At 35.1% G+C, this 16,087-nt stretch overlaps 1 protein-coding gene across 1 annotated transcript in view; it reads right to left on the bottom strand.

The window, feature by feature from the left end:
- Nucleotides 1-14,561, bottom strand: part of LOC111141985 (activating transcription factor 7 interacting protein) — a 121,104-nt gene extending 106,543 nt beyond the window's left edge. Inside the window, exon 1 of the mRNA XM_022494888.1 lies at nt 14,521-14,561. The gene's annotated coding sequence lies outside the window, so the exon portion shown is untranslated. The remainder of the gene's footprint in view (nt 1-14,520) is intronic.
- Between the last annotated feature and the right edge of the window lie 1,526 nt (nt 14,562-16,087).

Below are 16,087 nucleotides of genomic sequence, written 5' to 3'. Positions count from 1 at the left end.
ACAGATCACACTATTAAAATAGCTGCATACACAAAATATTGAAAATGCCATGGAATCTAAATAAAAGGTTTCACTGTATTAGATAAAAAGCAAATACTTCTATTTGTTTACTACACTTTAGTTACATATTATTACCAACCTTACATACAAAGAAAACAAATGTAAAAGGATGTTAAGATAATGAAATGAGAACACCTAATCTCACTCCCTCAAATCCCACTAAAACTACAGTAAAGGTTTTTTTTTTTTTTTCTTTTAAGATTTTATTTGACAGAGAGAGACACAGTGGAGAGATTTTACTTATTTGACAGAGGGAGACACACAGAGAGAGAGGGAACACAAGCGGGGCAGGGGTCGGGGGGAGAGAAGGAGAAGCAGGCTTCCCACCAAGCCGGGAGCCGGATGTGGTGCTCCATCCCAAGACCCTGAGATCATGACCTGAACTGAAAGCAGCCACTTAACAACTGAGCTTCCCAGGTGCCCCAGTAAAGCTATTTTTTGAAAGCAAAAATCCTCAAGAATAAGGAAAAGAGTAAAAGAACTAAAAGATTTTGGGAGCTGGAAAATAAGCAGGACCACTGGTAACTAACTTAGCAGTTCCCCAAATATCATTTTCCATGCTTCACTGGGGGAAGAACCAATTTAAGTTACAGGACAGCAACTTCAAAAGATACAACAACTAAAAAAAACTAGGCCAACTGAGGTGAAAGGAGCAAATAGTAAAATGGTGTGACCAAAAAAGGGAATACTAGTGAAAGCTGTTTGTGAATCAATAAGATACACTAGATATCCTCACCACATTCCACTGAATACCTTCTCTCCACAATCCTAGCAAAACTATGAAGATAACATCCAGTTAAAAATTAGAGTAGCACACCAAAAAGAGAGGGACTGAGTGCTTACTGCAGAGATCCATCATCTTCTTCTTCCATTAATCTTCCAGACTGCTGCCAATCAGATCTTTATTCCCCATGTATGATCAGGCTCCTTGCTCAGTGGAGAGCCTGCTTCTCTCTCTGCCTCTATCTGCCACTCTGCCTGCTTGTGCTCTCTCTCTCTCTCTCTCTCTCTCTCTCTCCCTCTCTCTCTTTCTGACAAATAAATAAATAAACTCTTAAAAAAATACTTCTTATTCCCCATGTATGAAAATGGAAAACTAGGGCAATGCTCGGGTCTCCTCCCTCTTCAGAAGCTTTTGTACTGCACTCAACAAACTTTGCTTTACTACCACTCAAGATAGTGGAAAGCTATTTAGAGTGTATCTAAAAAGCATAAGACCTTAAGATCTTGGGAGCCCTCAAAAAACAGTCCAACCAGATAAGCCAAAGAGAAGTTAAAAGCTAACAATTGCAGATACTCTAATCAACTTTTTTTCAATTTTTGAAAGATTTTATTAGTCAGAGAGAGAAAGAGTGTGTGCGCATGCACAAACAGGAGAGGAGGCAGACAGAAGGAGAAGTAGGCTCCCCGCTGAGCAAGGGGCCTGATGCAGGACTCAAGCCCAGGATGAGGACCTGAGCCAAAGGCAGACACTTAACTGACTGAACCAGCCAAGTGTCCCTCTAATCAACTTAAAAAAAAAAAAAAATTAAGAGAGAGAGAATGTGCACAGGCCAGCTTGGGGTGGGGGGAGGGAGTGAGGAAAGAAATCTTAAGCAGGCTCCACACCCAGCACAGACCTCCATATGGGGCTCAATCTCACCACCCTGAGATCATGACCTGAGCTGAAATCAAGAGTCAGACACATAACTAACTGAGCCACCTAGATGCCCCTCTAATCAACTTTTTAATCTTCCACAACATATAATACAGTCAGGCAAGGAAGAAAAAGGCAACTGATTAAAGTTTAATGTGGAAGACAGAGACCAAAAACAAGCCAAAACAAAAACAAAAAAACATAAGAACTATGCAAGAAAAAACTTCAAAGGGGCACCTGGGTGGCTCAGTGGGTTAAGCCTCTTCCTTTGGCCTAGGTCGTGATCTCAGGGTCCTGGGATGGAGCCCCACATCAGGCTCTCTGCTTAGCAGGGAGCCTGCTTCCCTTCCTCTCTCTTGGCCTGCCTTTCTGCCTACTTGTGATCTCCCTCTCTGTCAAATAAATAAATGAAATCTTAAAAAAAAAAACTTCAAAAAAATGAATATCCACAGGTAAGAACAGATGCTATAGTCATGTGTCAAGAACAGAATACTAGGGGCAGCTGGCTGACTCAATCAGTAAAGGCATGAGATCATAAGTTCCTAGATCCACACTGGGCACAGAGTTTACTTTAAAAAAAATAAATAAATAAAGTAGAATACTACAGGCAAGGACTATAAAGTAGAAATGATGAACATGATAGAAAAATGAAAAACTCAACAAAAGAACTGTATGATAAAGTTGAAGAAATCTAACTGAACAAAAAGACCAAGTTCTAAGTAGGAGGGGAAAAAAACTAAGTGGAGCACCCCTCCAAAAATGCACATTGGAATGATAAAACGGCAGATGAAAGGCATCACCAATGAAATCATTTAAGAAAAAGTTCCAGGACTGAAAAACAAGAGTTGCTAAACTGAAAAGGCCTGATGAAAGCCAACAAACAATGATAAACAGAGCCACATCAAAGAATTACAGTGAAATTTCAAAACACTAAAGACTATTAACAGATTAATAGCTTCCAGTGAGGGGAAAATCAGAAATAAGAATGGCTTCAGATTTCTCAGCAGTAATAGAAGCAAAAATATAATGAAACAGTGTCTTTAAAATTCTGAAGAAAAATATCTTCCAACCTAGATTTCTATACCTAACCAAACTATCAATCAAGTATCTAAAAATGCAGCAACAATGTTTCACACACTCCTGGCTTCAAAGAATATACTTTGCATTTACTTTTTCTCAAGAAGTTACTAAAGAATAGGGTTTCCTTTCCCTAATGACAAAACAGACCAATAAAAAGACATGACACATGGAAAACAATGGTGCTCCACAGACAAAGAGTAAAGGAATTCCCTACATGGTATATGAAATTCTGATCATAGCAGTGTACCACATGTAGAGGGCACCTAGGCCAACTGTAGCAATAAAACTCAAGAAACAAAAATGAGTCAAGATCCTTGCTGCCACTAAACCTGAGGGATGTTTCTCTACTAAATAAAACATCAAAAGAGCCTTAGTAAAGGACCATACCAAATCATCTTAACTATTACTATTAAGTAGAAGAGACTCCAGGATACAGGCCACTTGGTATACAGTCTGACATTACCTTCCTAAATCAAAATCTGTCATAAATATACCAAGAGAATGGGTCCGGATTTCTATGATGCTGTTAGTCCAGTGCAGACAACTTTGTTTATGTAGATTACTTAATCCTAGATGAGTAAAACAAGAATTACTTAGAACTAAATGAACTGATTTAACTACGATTAGTATTTTTAATGGTTATATATGGAAAACACTTTCTTCTTAATCTATCTTTAACCTTCAATTTAAAATATACTTTGGGAACGCCTGGGTGGCTCAGTTGGTTGGGCAGCTGCCTTCGGCTCAGGTCATGATCCTAGCGTCCTGGGATCGAGTCCCGCATCGGGCTCCCTGCTTGGCGGGGAGCCTGCTTCTCCCTCTGCCTCTGCCTGCCATTCTGTCTGCCTGTGCTTGCTCGCTCTCTCTCCCTCTCTGACAAATAAATAAAATCTAAAAAAAAAAAAAAAAAAAAAAAAAAGATATTAAAATATACTTTGTATAAATAATAATTTAAATAATACCTTGATCCAATATCCTCAGAATTCCAAGGGAAAAATAACCCGTAAAAGATTTTAATATGGGTTATAAGAAGCCACCAAAATAATTAAAGAGCAGTTCTATAGAAAAATACTGAATTTATTGATTGGTCTTAGCCAAACAGAATCCTTTTCCTTTTTTATAATGCAGTTTACACAGTTCCAATGAGGATGTGTTCCTTACTATCAGGATAAAATTGAATAAATCAAACTAGTAACCATGACTACAAAACTGTAACACTTAAAAAGAGAAAGCTTATAATTAAGTATGAAAGGGGAAAAGGACTGCTCCTCAAATGTAGAAATAACTGTACCTCAATGTAGAAATGATGCCAGTAAGTCCTCCCAGAATCTAACTATGTCTTCTATAACTTATAGATCCCTAAGTTTATTGGAATAAAGAATATCACTTTCCAAAATACAAGAATATTGACAAATATGGAAATCTCAGAACCACAAGACCCCAGTTTTAAGTACTGCAGGTGAAAGCTCAATGAGATGAATTAGACAGCTCTTGGTTCCTGATCTTGTAATCAAGCAAGTAAAATTACACTTTACAAAACATCTAGACAGAAGTTAACTCTTAAACAAAATGTATGTAGTTTTGTTAACCAGACAACAGGGAAGTCTTTTGGTATTAACTTCTCATTAGGCCTGTGTAAATAAAGTATCAAGAAAAATAAATAAAGTATAAGATCATTAAACAAACTTATCCATTCAAATTTGTGTTTTACAGGGCAGGAACTTGGCCACAGGAATGGTTATGGAAGAAAACTGGCACTTTGTTTTGCCTCAATTTTGAGTGAGCATGTCCAGCAAGTTCCATACCTAGAAAGTAAATAAAGGGGGAGGAAGCACTTTGCACTCTTAAATTAAAAAAAAAAAAAAAAAAAATATATATATATATATATATATATATATATATATATATATATATATATGTATATGGGTTTAGTCCCCATATATATATATGGGTTTAGTCCCCAAAATAAATGATTTTATCTCTAACTTTGGCAATAATAATTATCTGAAAAAAAATGACAAACTCTGAAGATAAATAATTAATGTGAGAAAAGGGCTGCTTCTTTATCATGAAGAGGCTTACTGTAAACTTGGTAAATTTAGTAACTTCTCAGGGCTTTTATATGTTAAATACTTTCTAAAATAAAACAGGCCTAAATCTAGACTCCTTCACAAACCTTTGCAAATACACTACTTTTTCAAATGCTTATTTTTCCCTACTAGTGAGTAGTATCATAAAACTACTTTTCTAAATTACTTTTTAAACATTTTATTCTAGCTCCAGTAATTAAGAATATTGTCATTTTCTATAAATCTCCTGCATTGAAGGGCTCCCTATAGCTGCACCTAGTTGCCTCTTAGATATTCATGCCTGACTAATCGATTCATCAATTGATTGGAGACAGAAAAGAAAAATGTGCCAAGAAAAACTGCTAACCATTTTTTGTATCTAATCTCATTTAATCCTCACAACCACCCTACTACATAGGTGGCAGCACCATTTTATATTAATACAGCTGGGAGACTCTAAATGCCCTGATCCCAATATAAAATTACTGTTCTTTCTACTTCACTGTATTACTGATTTTAGGAAAATTCTCTCCTTTTTCTTTCTTCAATTTTGCTATCTACCAACTTTTAAATCATTTAAATTTGGTGGGGAAGGAGAGAATTACAGAAACTTAAAAATACAAAATAATTATGTCATTCCATCTTTTCATCAAAACCTTATTAATTTGCACACATTATGTCCTTCAGAGTTATATCTTAGAAATTTGTTAATATGTAAGCAGTGGTGTTTCCCTGTTTTCTTTTATTTTTTTTAATGAATGACATGGAAGAACTTTTTCTAAAACTTGACTCACAATTTATAATTTTTCATATGTAAAGTGCCTGTCAATCTTTTGACAATTATCCAGTGGGTGCTTAAGTAAATTATGTATTTAATTATTTAAAAAAAAAAGTCTGACACCTGTGGATAATCATGAGTTAAATGAAAAAAAGGAACTAGATGGGGCGCCTGGGTGGCTCAGTGGGTTAAAGCCTCTGCCTTTTGCTCAGGTCATGATCCCAGCATCCTGGGATAAAGTCCCACATCGGGCTCTCTTCTCAGCAGGGAGCCTGCTTCCCTTCCTCCCTCCCTCCCTCTCTCTCTCTCTCTCTCTCTGCCTACTTGTGATCTCTATCAAATAAATAAAAATAAAATCTTTTAAAAAAAGGAACTAGCATATCTTACTTCCCTTTCTTGCACCTGCACCTAAAACAAAAGGGATCTAGTCTTTCAATAAGCAAATATTTACTGAATATTAAGGAAGGCAATCTGAAAAGCAATCTTACACTTTCAATAGTGGCTTTATCATTCCTAATTAGATGGGGTTTTTCTTTAAAATGTAACAATTGCCAGACACATGAATAAGATGTAATTCCTAGCTGCAGAAAGCTTATGAAGGACTACACAACTATAAACATAGAAACAAAAAGCAATAAATGCCTTTAAGTGAGATAGGAAGCAAAGCAGAATAAAAAAAGTAATTAAAAAATTCCAGCTGAAAACAACAACATCCTCTTTATTAGTTATATTATATAGGCACAATGGCAGCAATGACTCTTACAAAAATCAAGGATCTTATGTCAAATACCAGGGAGCTATTCAGAGTTCTCCTAACACACTCCCTAACACAGAGTTCTCCTTAACACACTCTCCTAACACACTCACTTTCTCATTTCTCATACTCTGAACACCCTATTTCCTTTACTGAGAACATCCTTCTAGTTTATTCCTAAAATACAACTCCCCTAAGACTTCCTTGATCTCACCCATTATCATTTCACTTTTTGTGCCTTACATGAATATTTTTTAAATATTTTTTTTTACTTATATAGAAAGTGGTTTTAAATTACTTATTAATCAGGTAAGTTTTACCCATATGCAAAGAATTTACAACCACAATTGTTTTACTTGTGTATATTATAAGGTCCTCAAAAATCATATTTTCTATCTTCAAAATGTGTATTTCACACATATAGTTACGAAAGAAAAATAGGATCTGGAAAAGATAAAAACGTAACTTCGGAGCACCTGGCTGGCTCAATCAGTAGAGCATGAAACTCTTGATCTCTGGGTCATGAGTCTGAGACCCAAGTTGGGTATAGAAATTACTTAAAAAAAATTTTTTTTCTAAAACAAAAACAACTTTGGACTAAAACAAGTAGTTTAAACAATTGTCACTATCCACAGTCCTTACCCATAATCTTTCATCCTTTTAAAATAAGCAAGTTAACTGGTAAAGTTTAAAAATATTAAACTGAATAAATAACAAAAATATTATATGGAGATTTTAATATTAAATTAAAATTCCAATCTTGCAGAGCTAAACATGATTTTAATATGTTTGCAAAGGCAAGCAGAAATGGGAAGTATCCCACCAAATAAGGTAAATATAATAACTAGAATCTCAACCACAAATCATGAATACAAAGCTCTCAAAATTCCACTTTGAAGGAGTTATAGAGGAGTACATCAGTAGCTCAGTAAGTTAAGCATCTGACTCTAATTTTAGCTCAGGTCATGGTCTCAGGGTGATGAGATCAAGCCCCATGTCAGGCTCCACACTGGGCATGAAGCCTGCTTAGAATTCTCACTCTCCCTTGAGCTCTGCCTCTCCCCTGTTTGCACTCTCTCTCAAAAGAAGAAGGAGAAGGAGAAGAAGGAAAAACCAAGGAAGACACAGAGTTTTAACTATAACTGTTAAAGCAAAAAACTAGTTTTCAATATCAAATTATGAATTATTCTGAGAGACTACTTCTCCAGCTTACTTTTATAGCAGAAAGGGCTAGTTGTTCCCTAACACCCATTTCTTTCCTTTTATAAAATTCCTTAATTTTAGTAAGCACATGGCTATCCACCTAGATACTACATTAACCAGCCTTCCTTTCCCAACTAATTATGTTCCAATGACTACATTCTCAGCTATAAAACATGAGTCAGAGTGATACATGCCACTTCCAGATCATGTTCTCAAAAGAATGAGGTGTATAGGGACGCCTGGGTGGCTCAGTTGGTTGGACGACTGCCTTCGGCTCAGGTCATGATCCCGGAGTCCCGGGATCGAGTCCCGCATCGGGCTCCCAGCTCCATGGGGAGTCTGCTTCTCCCTCTGACCTTCTCCTCGCTCATGCTCTCTCTCACTGTCTCTCTCTCAAATAAATAAATAAAATCTTTAAAAAAAAAAAAAAAAAAAAAAAGAATGAGGTGTATAATCCCATGACCCTTTCTCTCTTGCCCCTGGTTGGTAAACTGTAGGTAGTCATGTTCAACCTGGAACCATATGTTAAGCCAAAACCACCTTAAACCTAAAGAGTCTTTTTCTGTATTGTTACAGCAAGGAAATAAACACTTATAATCCTTAAACTATGGTAAAAGTCTCACTGAGCAGTTCAGTCTTTATTCTAATCCAATTAGCTCCTGACATTTAACACCTAAAAGGAAATAAGAGAAAATTTCAAAAATAGTCTCTTTTCTATATTTTTCACTACTTCTTCCTTTTAAAACACTTCATCTAGTAAGGGTAACAGGGCAGATACACCCCTACTTAACTTCAAAGACTTAGTTGAGAATGAGTTGAAGCAGTCACATCATTCACTGTTTCATCAGTCACATTTTCACTGGTTCTTAAAATGGCAAATCCTATTTTCATCTTCTAGGTTTACCTTTTCACAAACTGGATAGCATTATCTTTTAGCATTACTGACTCAAGGTAGTCAGTAATTATTAGATAGAGCTATTTAATAGCTCTATCAGTTCTGAGAATCACTACCTTAACATTCAAGTCAAATTCTCATTTAAATGTAGAATTGCCATAGAGTACTAGACATACAATTCCTAGGTACCCACCATGACAATAACTCCCCAAAGTAGCACAGGGCTATGCAAACAAAGAAAAGGGACAAAGGGGGCGCCTGGGTGGCTCAGTGGGTTAAAGCCTCTGCCTTCGGCTCGGGTCATGATCTCAGGGTCCTGGGATCAAGCCCCGCATCGGGCTCTCTGCTCCGCGGGGAGCCTGCTTCCTCCTCTCTCTCTGCCTGCCTCTCTGCCTACTTGTGATTTCTCTGTCAAATAAATAAAATCTTTAAAAAAAAAAGAAAGAAAGAAAAGAAAAGGGACAAAGAACTCTATAGTAAGACATTATGACACTACTACCTCACATCATACAAGGGGTCCTCTCTCCCAAATTAAAGGGTATACAGCTAGTTACTCCTAGTTATCAGAAACAAAATGACAAAATATTTTTATAATATTCTGAACAGTGAAAAATTGCAGACATAAGTAAATGAATATTTCTCATGATGAAATTAATAGGTCATCTTCATTTCTCAGACTTTCATATTTACATACGTCCAATTATAAAGTCTCTCAGGAAAGTACTGCCAACTGTACCCTTAGGCCTATCACATTTTTTAGAAAGAGTCATTCTCTTAAAGACTCAAAAATGCAAATGATGTAACTTGAAGCATATATAAACAAAGTTTAATTTTTTGGAATCCACTTTTCTGTTTTAACAAGCTCAAATGACTGGATAAGCCACTAACTCACTCTTTAGATTTCAGGACAGTCTGAGAAAGAACACTGCAATATCATTTTTAAAATCTTGGACTCTATAAAGAACATAACAAGGTCAAATGGGCAAGAATTTCGAAAGAGAAGCTCCACTAATGGATAGGTAATTTCTAGATACCCTAGGGAACTTATAGAGACATGGCTTCTCAGAGCTACTTGATGATTTTTTTGTACTCTACCATTTACATTATGTTAAAACATAACTTAATTTTTATCCATAATACACCTTACATGTAATTCCCTTGAGAAAGTACATATGCCCATGTATGAATCTTCCATATACCTCAACACTTTAAAAATTACAATAGAAAACTTTCTAAACTAAATCATACAGTTCTTTGCCTCCCTGAACAAGTTAAATTATTCTCTAGGATCCAGAATCATTAATAAGATCATCAACTACCATAATGAACATGTTACAAATACTGATTCAGCTCTAGGAATACTAATTCACAAACTTATACGATCTCAAAACTAAGTTTTTAAATTCTTGCTTCTAACACTTGAAACCTGACCCCTCTTCACTATCAAGATGCTAGCCATCACTTCTTGCTCCTATTCATGTATGTTTCTCCAGTAACACTTCCATTGTCCCTTTTTTTGCCATTCCTCACCTATTATAGTCTAAAACACCAAGTATCATAAGTTGTCAGAACTAGAAAAAGTTTCCAAGTAAGAGCAAAGGTCACATAAAAAAAGTAAGATATGCAAATTTCTGTAAGCAGTTTTGCTTGAAAAAGACCCAAAGATGGGAATTTTTCACTTTAAAAGTTTGATAAAAGCCAGTAATATCTTAACAATTGATTTCTACCTAGTTCTTAGATTTATTTTCATAAAGCCAATCAGCCCAAAGAACACATTTAATGGACAATAAATTTACTAGTAATTAGGAAAACACCCTTACGAGAGAATAACTTACAGTTACCAAAAAGACTAAAAATAAAAATGTTTATTATATTACTGGGCTCCATCCTGGACAGAAAAATAGCTTTTCAACATTCCTCTATTAAAAAAGAAAAAAAAAAGTCTCAAAGAAAAATTTTGGTTTCAAATATTGTAGAACACTTTCTTGCCAACCTATTTTCCCACTTCTAACTTCATACTTGCACTATTTTCATATCACCATGTCCTAAGGCAGATTAAAAATAGAAATGCAGTCCTATATCTTCTAACAACTTATCCCTATTAATATTTTATCAGCACTAGGAAACAAGTAAAATAACACCTTAATGAAAAGTAACAGATATCACAAATTTTTCCAGTGTTCTTTAAAAAAGGATATTTTGTGGAACCTGCAGGAAGTGTATTCTAGTCATGAGTGAAAAAAAAAAAAAAGAATAGTAAAAAGATGTAAACTCACCCCAATTTAGATTTAATGCAATTCTGAACAGCATATGAAATAGTAGTACTGCTATATGAATAAGGCCCAGACAGTGCTTGTTAGCCTCCTTTCAGATTTTATATTACGTATTCCTGTCAAAAGCTGATAAAAACTATAACTCTTTCCCCAGAAAACTGCATATGTACAAGTTGTATACATCAAGGAATCCATGGAAGGATCTACCAAGGAATCCTCTTAAAGCCTATCTATAGGAACTCCTGAGGCCAATGGACCCCAAGTTAAAGATCCCTACTAAATGAAGCAGAACAACTGCTCAGATCTAGTAACTTCTGACCAAAATTAGCAACTCAAAGCAGTAAGAAAAGAGATCACCAACATAAATTCTAAGAAAATTAGGTACTTGGAAAAACTGGAAACTAGCAACCCATTTTCATACAATACGGCAAAATAAACTCCATACATATTAAAACACTATTTTTTAAGATCTTTACAATATGTAGAAAAAATAAACAAAATAGGTGAACATTTAGTTCCTCCCACAACAGGTCATATTTTCTAGGCAAAGAAGTCCTAAAAGAAATCACAAATAAGAAAAAGCACTGCATTTAGACTACATAAAAATAGCAAACTTCTGAATATATAAAACCATAAGCAATTTTAATAGTAATAAACTTAAAATTTAAAAACCTGCCAAAAAATATGAAGCGCAAAGGGCTATATCCATAAATAGCTGTTACCAATAGGAAAAACATTAACATCCACCACAGAAAAATACATAAAAAAGCCTCAAACAGCTAATTCACAAAAATGAGAAAACTGCATTTATAAACATTAAAAAGCTGAACTTCACTAGTTATCAGAAAGAAAAAAAAATTAATGAGCTACTATTTTTCAGCCATCAAATTGATGGTGGTACGGGAAATGCTTTTCAAAACAACAAAGCTTTATTAATTGTGTGTATTAGTTTAAACACCCTTTGAAGCAGTAATTTTGAAGAAATACTATAAGATGCTGTTCATGACTCATGAGCAAGGATGTTCACTGCAGCATTATTTATACCAGAGAAAAAGTCAACAAACAAATGGCCAATAAAAGAAATGTTTAGTAAGTCACAGTACATTGTTATTAGAAATAACAATATTCTGTAACCGCTTAAAAACATTTGCAGAGTATTTGATGATTTGGGATATTTTCACGACATAATATTATGCAGCCATTAAACATTTTTAAAAGACTATTATATATTAAAAAAAAAAAAGTAAAGTATTTTTAAAAGAATAAGGAAATGGGAAAACATCCACAATGTAATACTGAATTAAAAGAACAGGAATGAAATTATGGTCCAAACGAAAAACTATCAATATTTATTGAACAATCCTATTTATTGACTGACTGATCAACCGTGGAAAAATAACAAAATTATCACCAAAACATTTAGTGTTTATTTCTAAATGTTGCTAATTTTCAATACTTTCCAAATGTGTTATAAGTAAAAAAAAAAAAGTATTTAAATATATATATCGTATATTCAAATCACAATTTAAAGAAAAAAGAATTTTAATGGTTTACAGCTTAATCAAACCTTTTTGTCTAAACTACATTTTATGATATTTAAAATCTACAAAACTAAAAAGGTTTTAAATGACCCCAGTAACTTAGTATTCATTCCTTAAGTAATCTAGTCCTAATATTATTTATGTTACATATATAACAAAATTTTGTGGTATTTTAACTATGAAACAAAAATTTCAAAACATGCTGGTTATTGAAAGAACAGCAAACAAATAGTGGACATTCAGACAATTCATTGGTCTTAGTTTTAAGTTTACAGAAATATACTTGCCTTTCTAATAAACAGCAAAATTATCTTACTAAGAAATATTTACATTTTACATTATGTTCCTCAGTGTTTTCAAGTACCTCTTATAATCTTCAGCATTAACCTAAGAGGCAACCATCTGTATATTCAAATGAAAACATAAGTTTAAATATACAAACCAAAATATTTCACTTTTCTGGAAGTGCAAAGCGTATCAAGTCCTAAGATCAAAGTTCTTTTCTTAACTTAAATATGTATGTGTACATAAATACACAAACAAACACACAAATATAGAAAATACAACACATTTTCAACTCTAAACTTCTGAAAGAATCTCACAGGAAGTGGGGGAAGGGTGTGCTGGGTAATCCACCTCATAAGTATAAAAAGGGAAAAGATTACACAACTGCCCTCTAAATATAATTTCTGTGTAGAAGAGTCCAGAGGTCCAGGAATTATATGAATGGCTAATTTTCTGTTGAGAAAAAAGAATTATCTTTCCTATCACTCCATTCTATCTCGTATGTGATGTCATTTTTTAAAAATCCACCAACCAAAACTATTCCTTTCAATTACATCTACTTAATACTAACAGTACTTGCTTTGGGCAAGAAAAACATCCCTAACCAACCATTATAAAGCACTAGTCACTTCTTCATTTGACAGATAACTGATTTAAACTTAGTGTTAATATAACCAACCCAGAAACCAATTATTGTACACACAAACCACAGGTGACATTTATGAAAACCAGTTACAAGTTTTGAGTCCACTAAGAAATAATCTGCGCAGTAACAGAATTATATCAAATTGTATAACACTTATCCCAGGGGTGTTATATAAGATTTAAATATAGTGACACAACCACTGTAAACTAAAATAATCAGTAGCATACTTACAACTACCTTCTTTAAGAAATGAAAACTAAGAACACCAAGAATTCAAACACGATTATATCTCATACACATGTATATGGTGCAATTTTTTTAAAGAATCAAATGATTTTTTTTTCATTGATGGTTAACTTTATTCCTAAGGGCCTCAGTGTAGTTAATTCTCTTAAGAATTCTTTGTAAAAAAATTTGCCAAGTTTTATTTCACATATAATAAAATGCTAAAAAAAAAAAAAAAAAAGACTTTAATTTTAAAAGTCGGAGTAATAAAAATGACCAAACTGAAGCAGTTATGGACAAGAGATCAGAGACTGAAAAAAACCTAAAACTCAGATGCAAGTAAGATCAGAAGCACACAAACTGATAATTAGGACTTCATTAACTTAGACTGAGATTTGATTTTTCCAGTGCTCTTTCCCCCTCATATTTCCAAAACTCAAAACTGCTTCTATTTTGTAAACATTCCCTGATAACAGAACTGGTAAAATTAGGTTTAAAAATGTATTTGCAGATATGCAGTTCAATTAAATGTACTTCCCCTGGGACCACCACTAGGTGCTGATCTTTATCTCCCTAAATATACACTTGAACCCAGCAATACCCCAAAAGTGAAATTATAATCGAGAACCACAAGTGACAATCATTTTTACAGAAAATTAAGTTCACAGCTTCTCAGAGAATCGGAAAAATATAAAAAAGAGTTTGAGCCCGATATAAGAGTAAAACACAAGAGAAACGTTTTCCTTAAAAAATGTGGAAATTTGGGGATAACAAAATGAAACTCCTCAAGAATGAGGGAAATTAAATCTAGAACCCAAATGGCGTCCAACAAGAACATTAGATCTTGAAAATGAATATTGCGCTTGCGCAGCCACCGCCCCGCCAGCTGCACAACTGCAGCTAGAGCCCGACCCCGCAAGATCACGTGCTCCCATGCAGCGCCCGCCCGCAGCTCCGCAACCGCGCAGGCGCACACACAACACCCGCAGCCGCCATAATGCGGTCTTGACTCTTCATAAATACAATAGTAATTTAAGAAAATGTGGTTATAACAGCCCCTAGGAGTCATATATACCTTTCGGGGCGGGAGATGAGGGAGGGGGAACCAAGTTCCTTCCTACAGAGCCGTTCCGCGCAACCGTCCTCAACGCGGCCGCTTCAGTATCGCGCGCTTCAGTCGCCGCGCCGCCGCTGCCGCCGCCGCCTCCGCAGATTCAAAAACAAACCCGCTTCTCCCTTGCACGCGCCGGGGCCGTTATGCAAATTAATGTAGGCGGGGCTACATGGGCGTAATATTGGCCACGCCCGTGGTACTAACAGCCAATAGGCTCACGGATCAGCCTTTCCCCATGCAAATCTCCTGGTTTTTTATTTGAATGAGGGAAATTGGCCACGCCTCCTGCCTTGGAAAGGAGAAGGAAGTCTGAGGTGGTGGCGCTGCGCCTTTCAGTTGCAGTGTGAGGTGTGTTTTGAGTGGAGCTTCGCTCAACCAGTGAGTAGCACTTTGTTAGCGCCCTCTATGAGCCTTAGGAAAGAAGGAAGGAAATAGGTACGTACGTGAGAGTTAAAGAGCAGAGAGAAAGATTTTCGGAAAAGGCTGAAGTATATTTGTTCATTATTTATATTAAAAATTCACAAAGTATACTTTAAACTGTAAGTAATGAGAGAATGGCGAAGACACGTATTTTCTTTCAGTTTTGTGCCAGAGTTAGCACTTCCAATCATACCCTTCTACCGGAAGTTGTATCCCTTATATGCAATTTTATATTGGGAGCCAACCTTTAATGAAGGCCGTGAGATGCAGTAGAGAAGATGCAACTCAGTTTGTTGGGAGATCTGGGCTCACATCCAAGTACTCCTGTCTTCTTGCCTGTTTCTTGGAACACGTGTGTTAACACAGTTTTCTCATCTCTGAAATGGTGATAGTGCCTGTGCTTCAAATCGGTTAAGAGAGGTCAATGACAGGATAAATGTAAAGTTCTTTTGCAAAGCAAGAAAAGCCTGACAAATAGTTTGTAAGGTTTGGTTATCTTGTTTTTTAATGTAATTTTCCCCTTAATCTATTCATTCCGTTTTTATTTAGCAATCAGTGTTCTAGAACTATATTAGGTGCCTATCCTCAAGAAATCTATACTAGAGGAAACAAAAGTAAACAGGACATTGTAAGCAATAAGAAATTAGTGGAGGACGCTTGATACTTATTTTTATAATTCTGGTCTTTCAACTTAGTTGAAATCCTGGGTGGCTTTAGGAGAATCGCCTAATCCAGAGTTGGAGAATCAGTAATGCCTTCCTAGAAAAGGTGAACTCTAAAATGAGACCCGATTTAAAAAATTATTTGCCTAAAAGTGAACTTTGTTGTAGAATAATGAGGGATCACTTGAAAGGTAAATAAGTCAGGAAATAACACAGATTTGCATTGTTTTATTGCTAAGCTTTGTAAAGTACTTTACACAGAACATAGTACGTGATTGTTCAAAAAAATTATAAATACAGTCTCAATTATAACTGTATTATAATTTATTTAGTACATAGGTGCTCAGTTATAAAATACTCAACAATTTGTAAATATTAATATCAATATCAAAAGCTTCATTCTATAATAAGACAAATGGGATTGGAATAATAGAGCACATCAGATT

The sequence above is a fragment of the Enhydra lutris genome, unplaced genomic scaffold (genome assembly GCF_002288905.1).
Source record: "Enhydra lutris kenyoni isolate GAN:26980312 unplaced genomic scaffold, ASM228890v2 scaffoldscaffold7, whole genome shotgun sequence".
In the NCBI taxonomy this organism is placed as follows: domain Eukaryota; kingdom Metazoa; phylum Chordata; class Mammalia; order Carnivora; family Mustelidae; genus Enhydra; species Enhydra lutris.
This window is presented reverse-complemented; position numbering and strand designations above follow the sequence as displayed.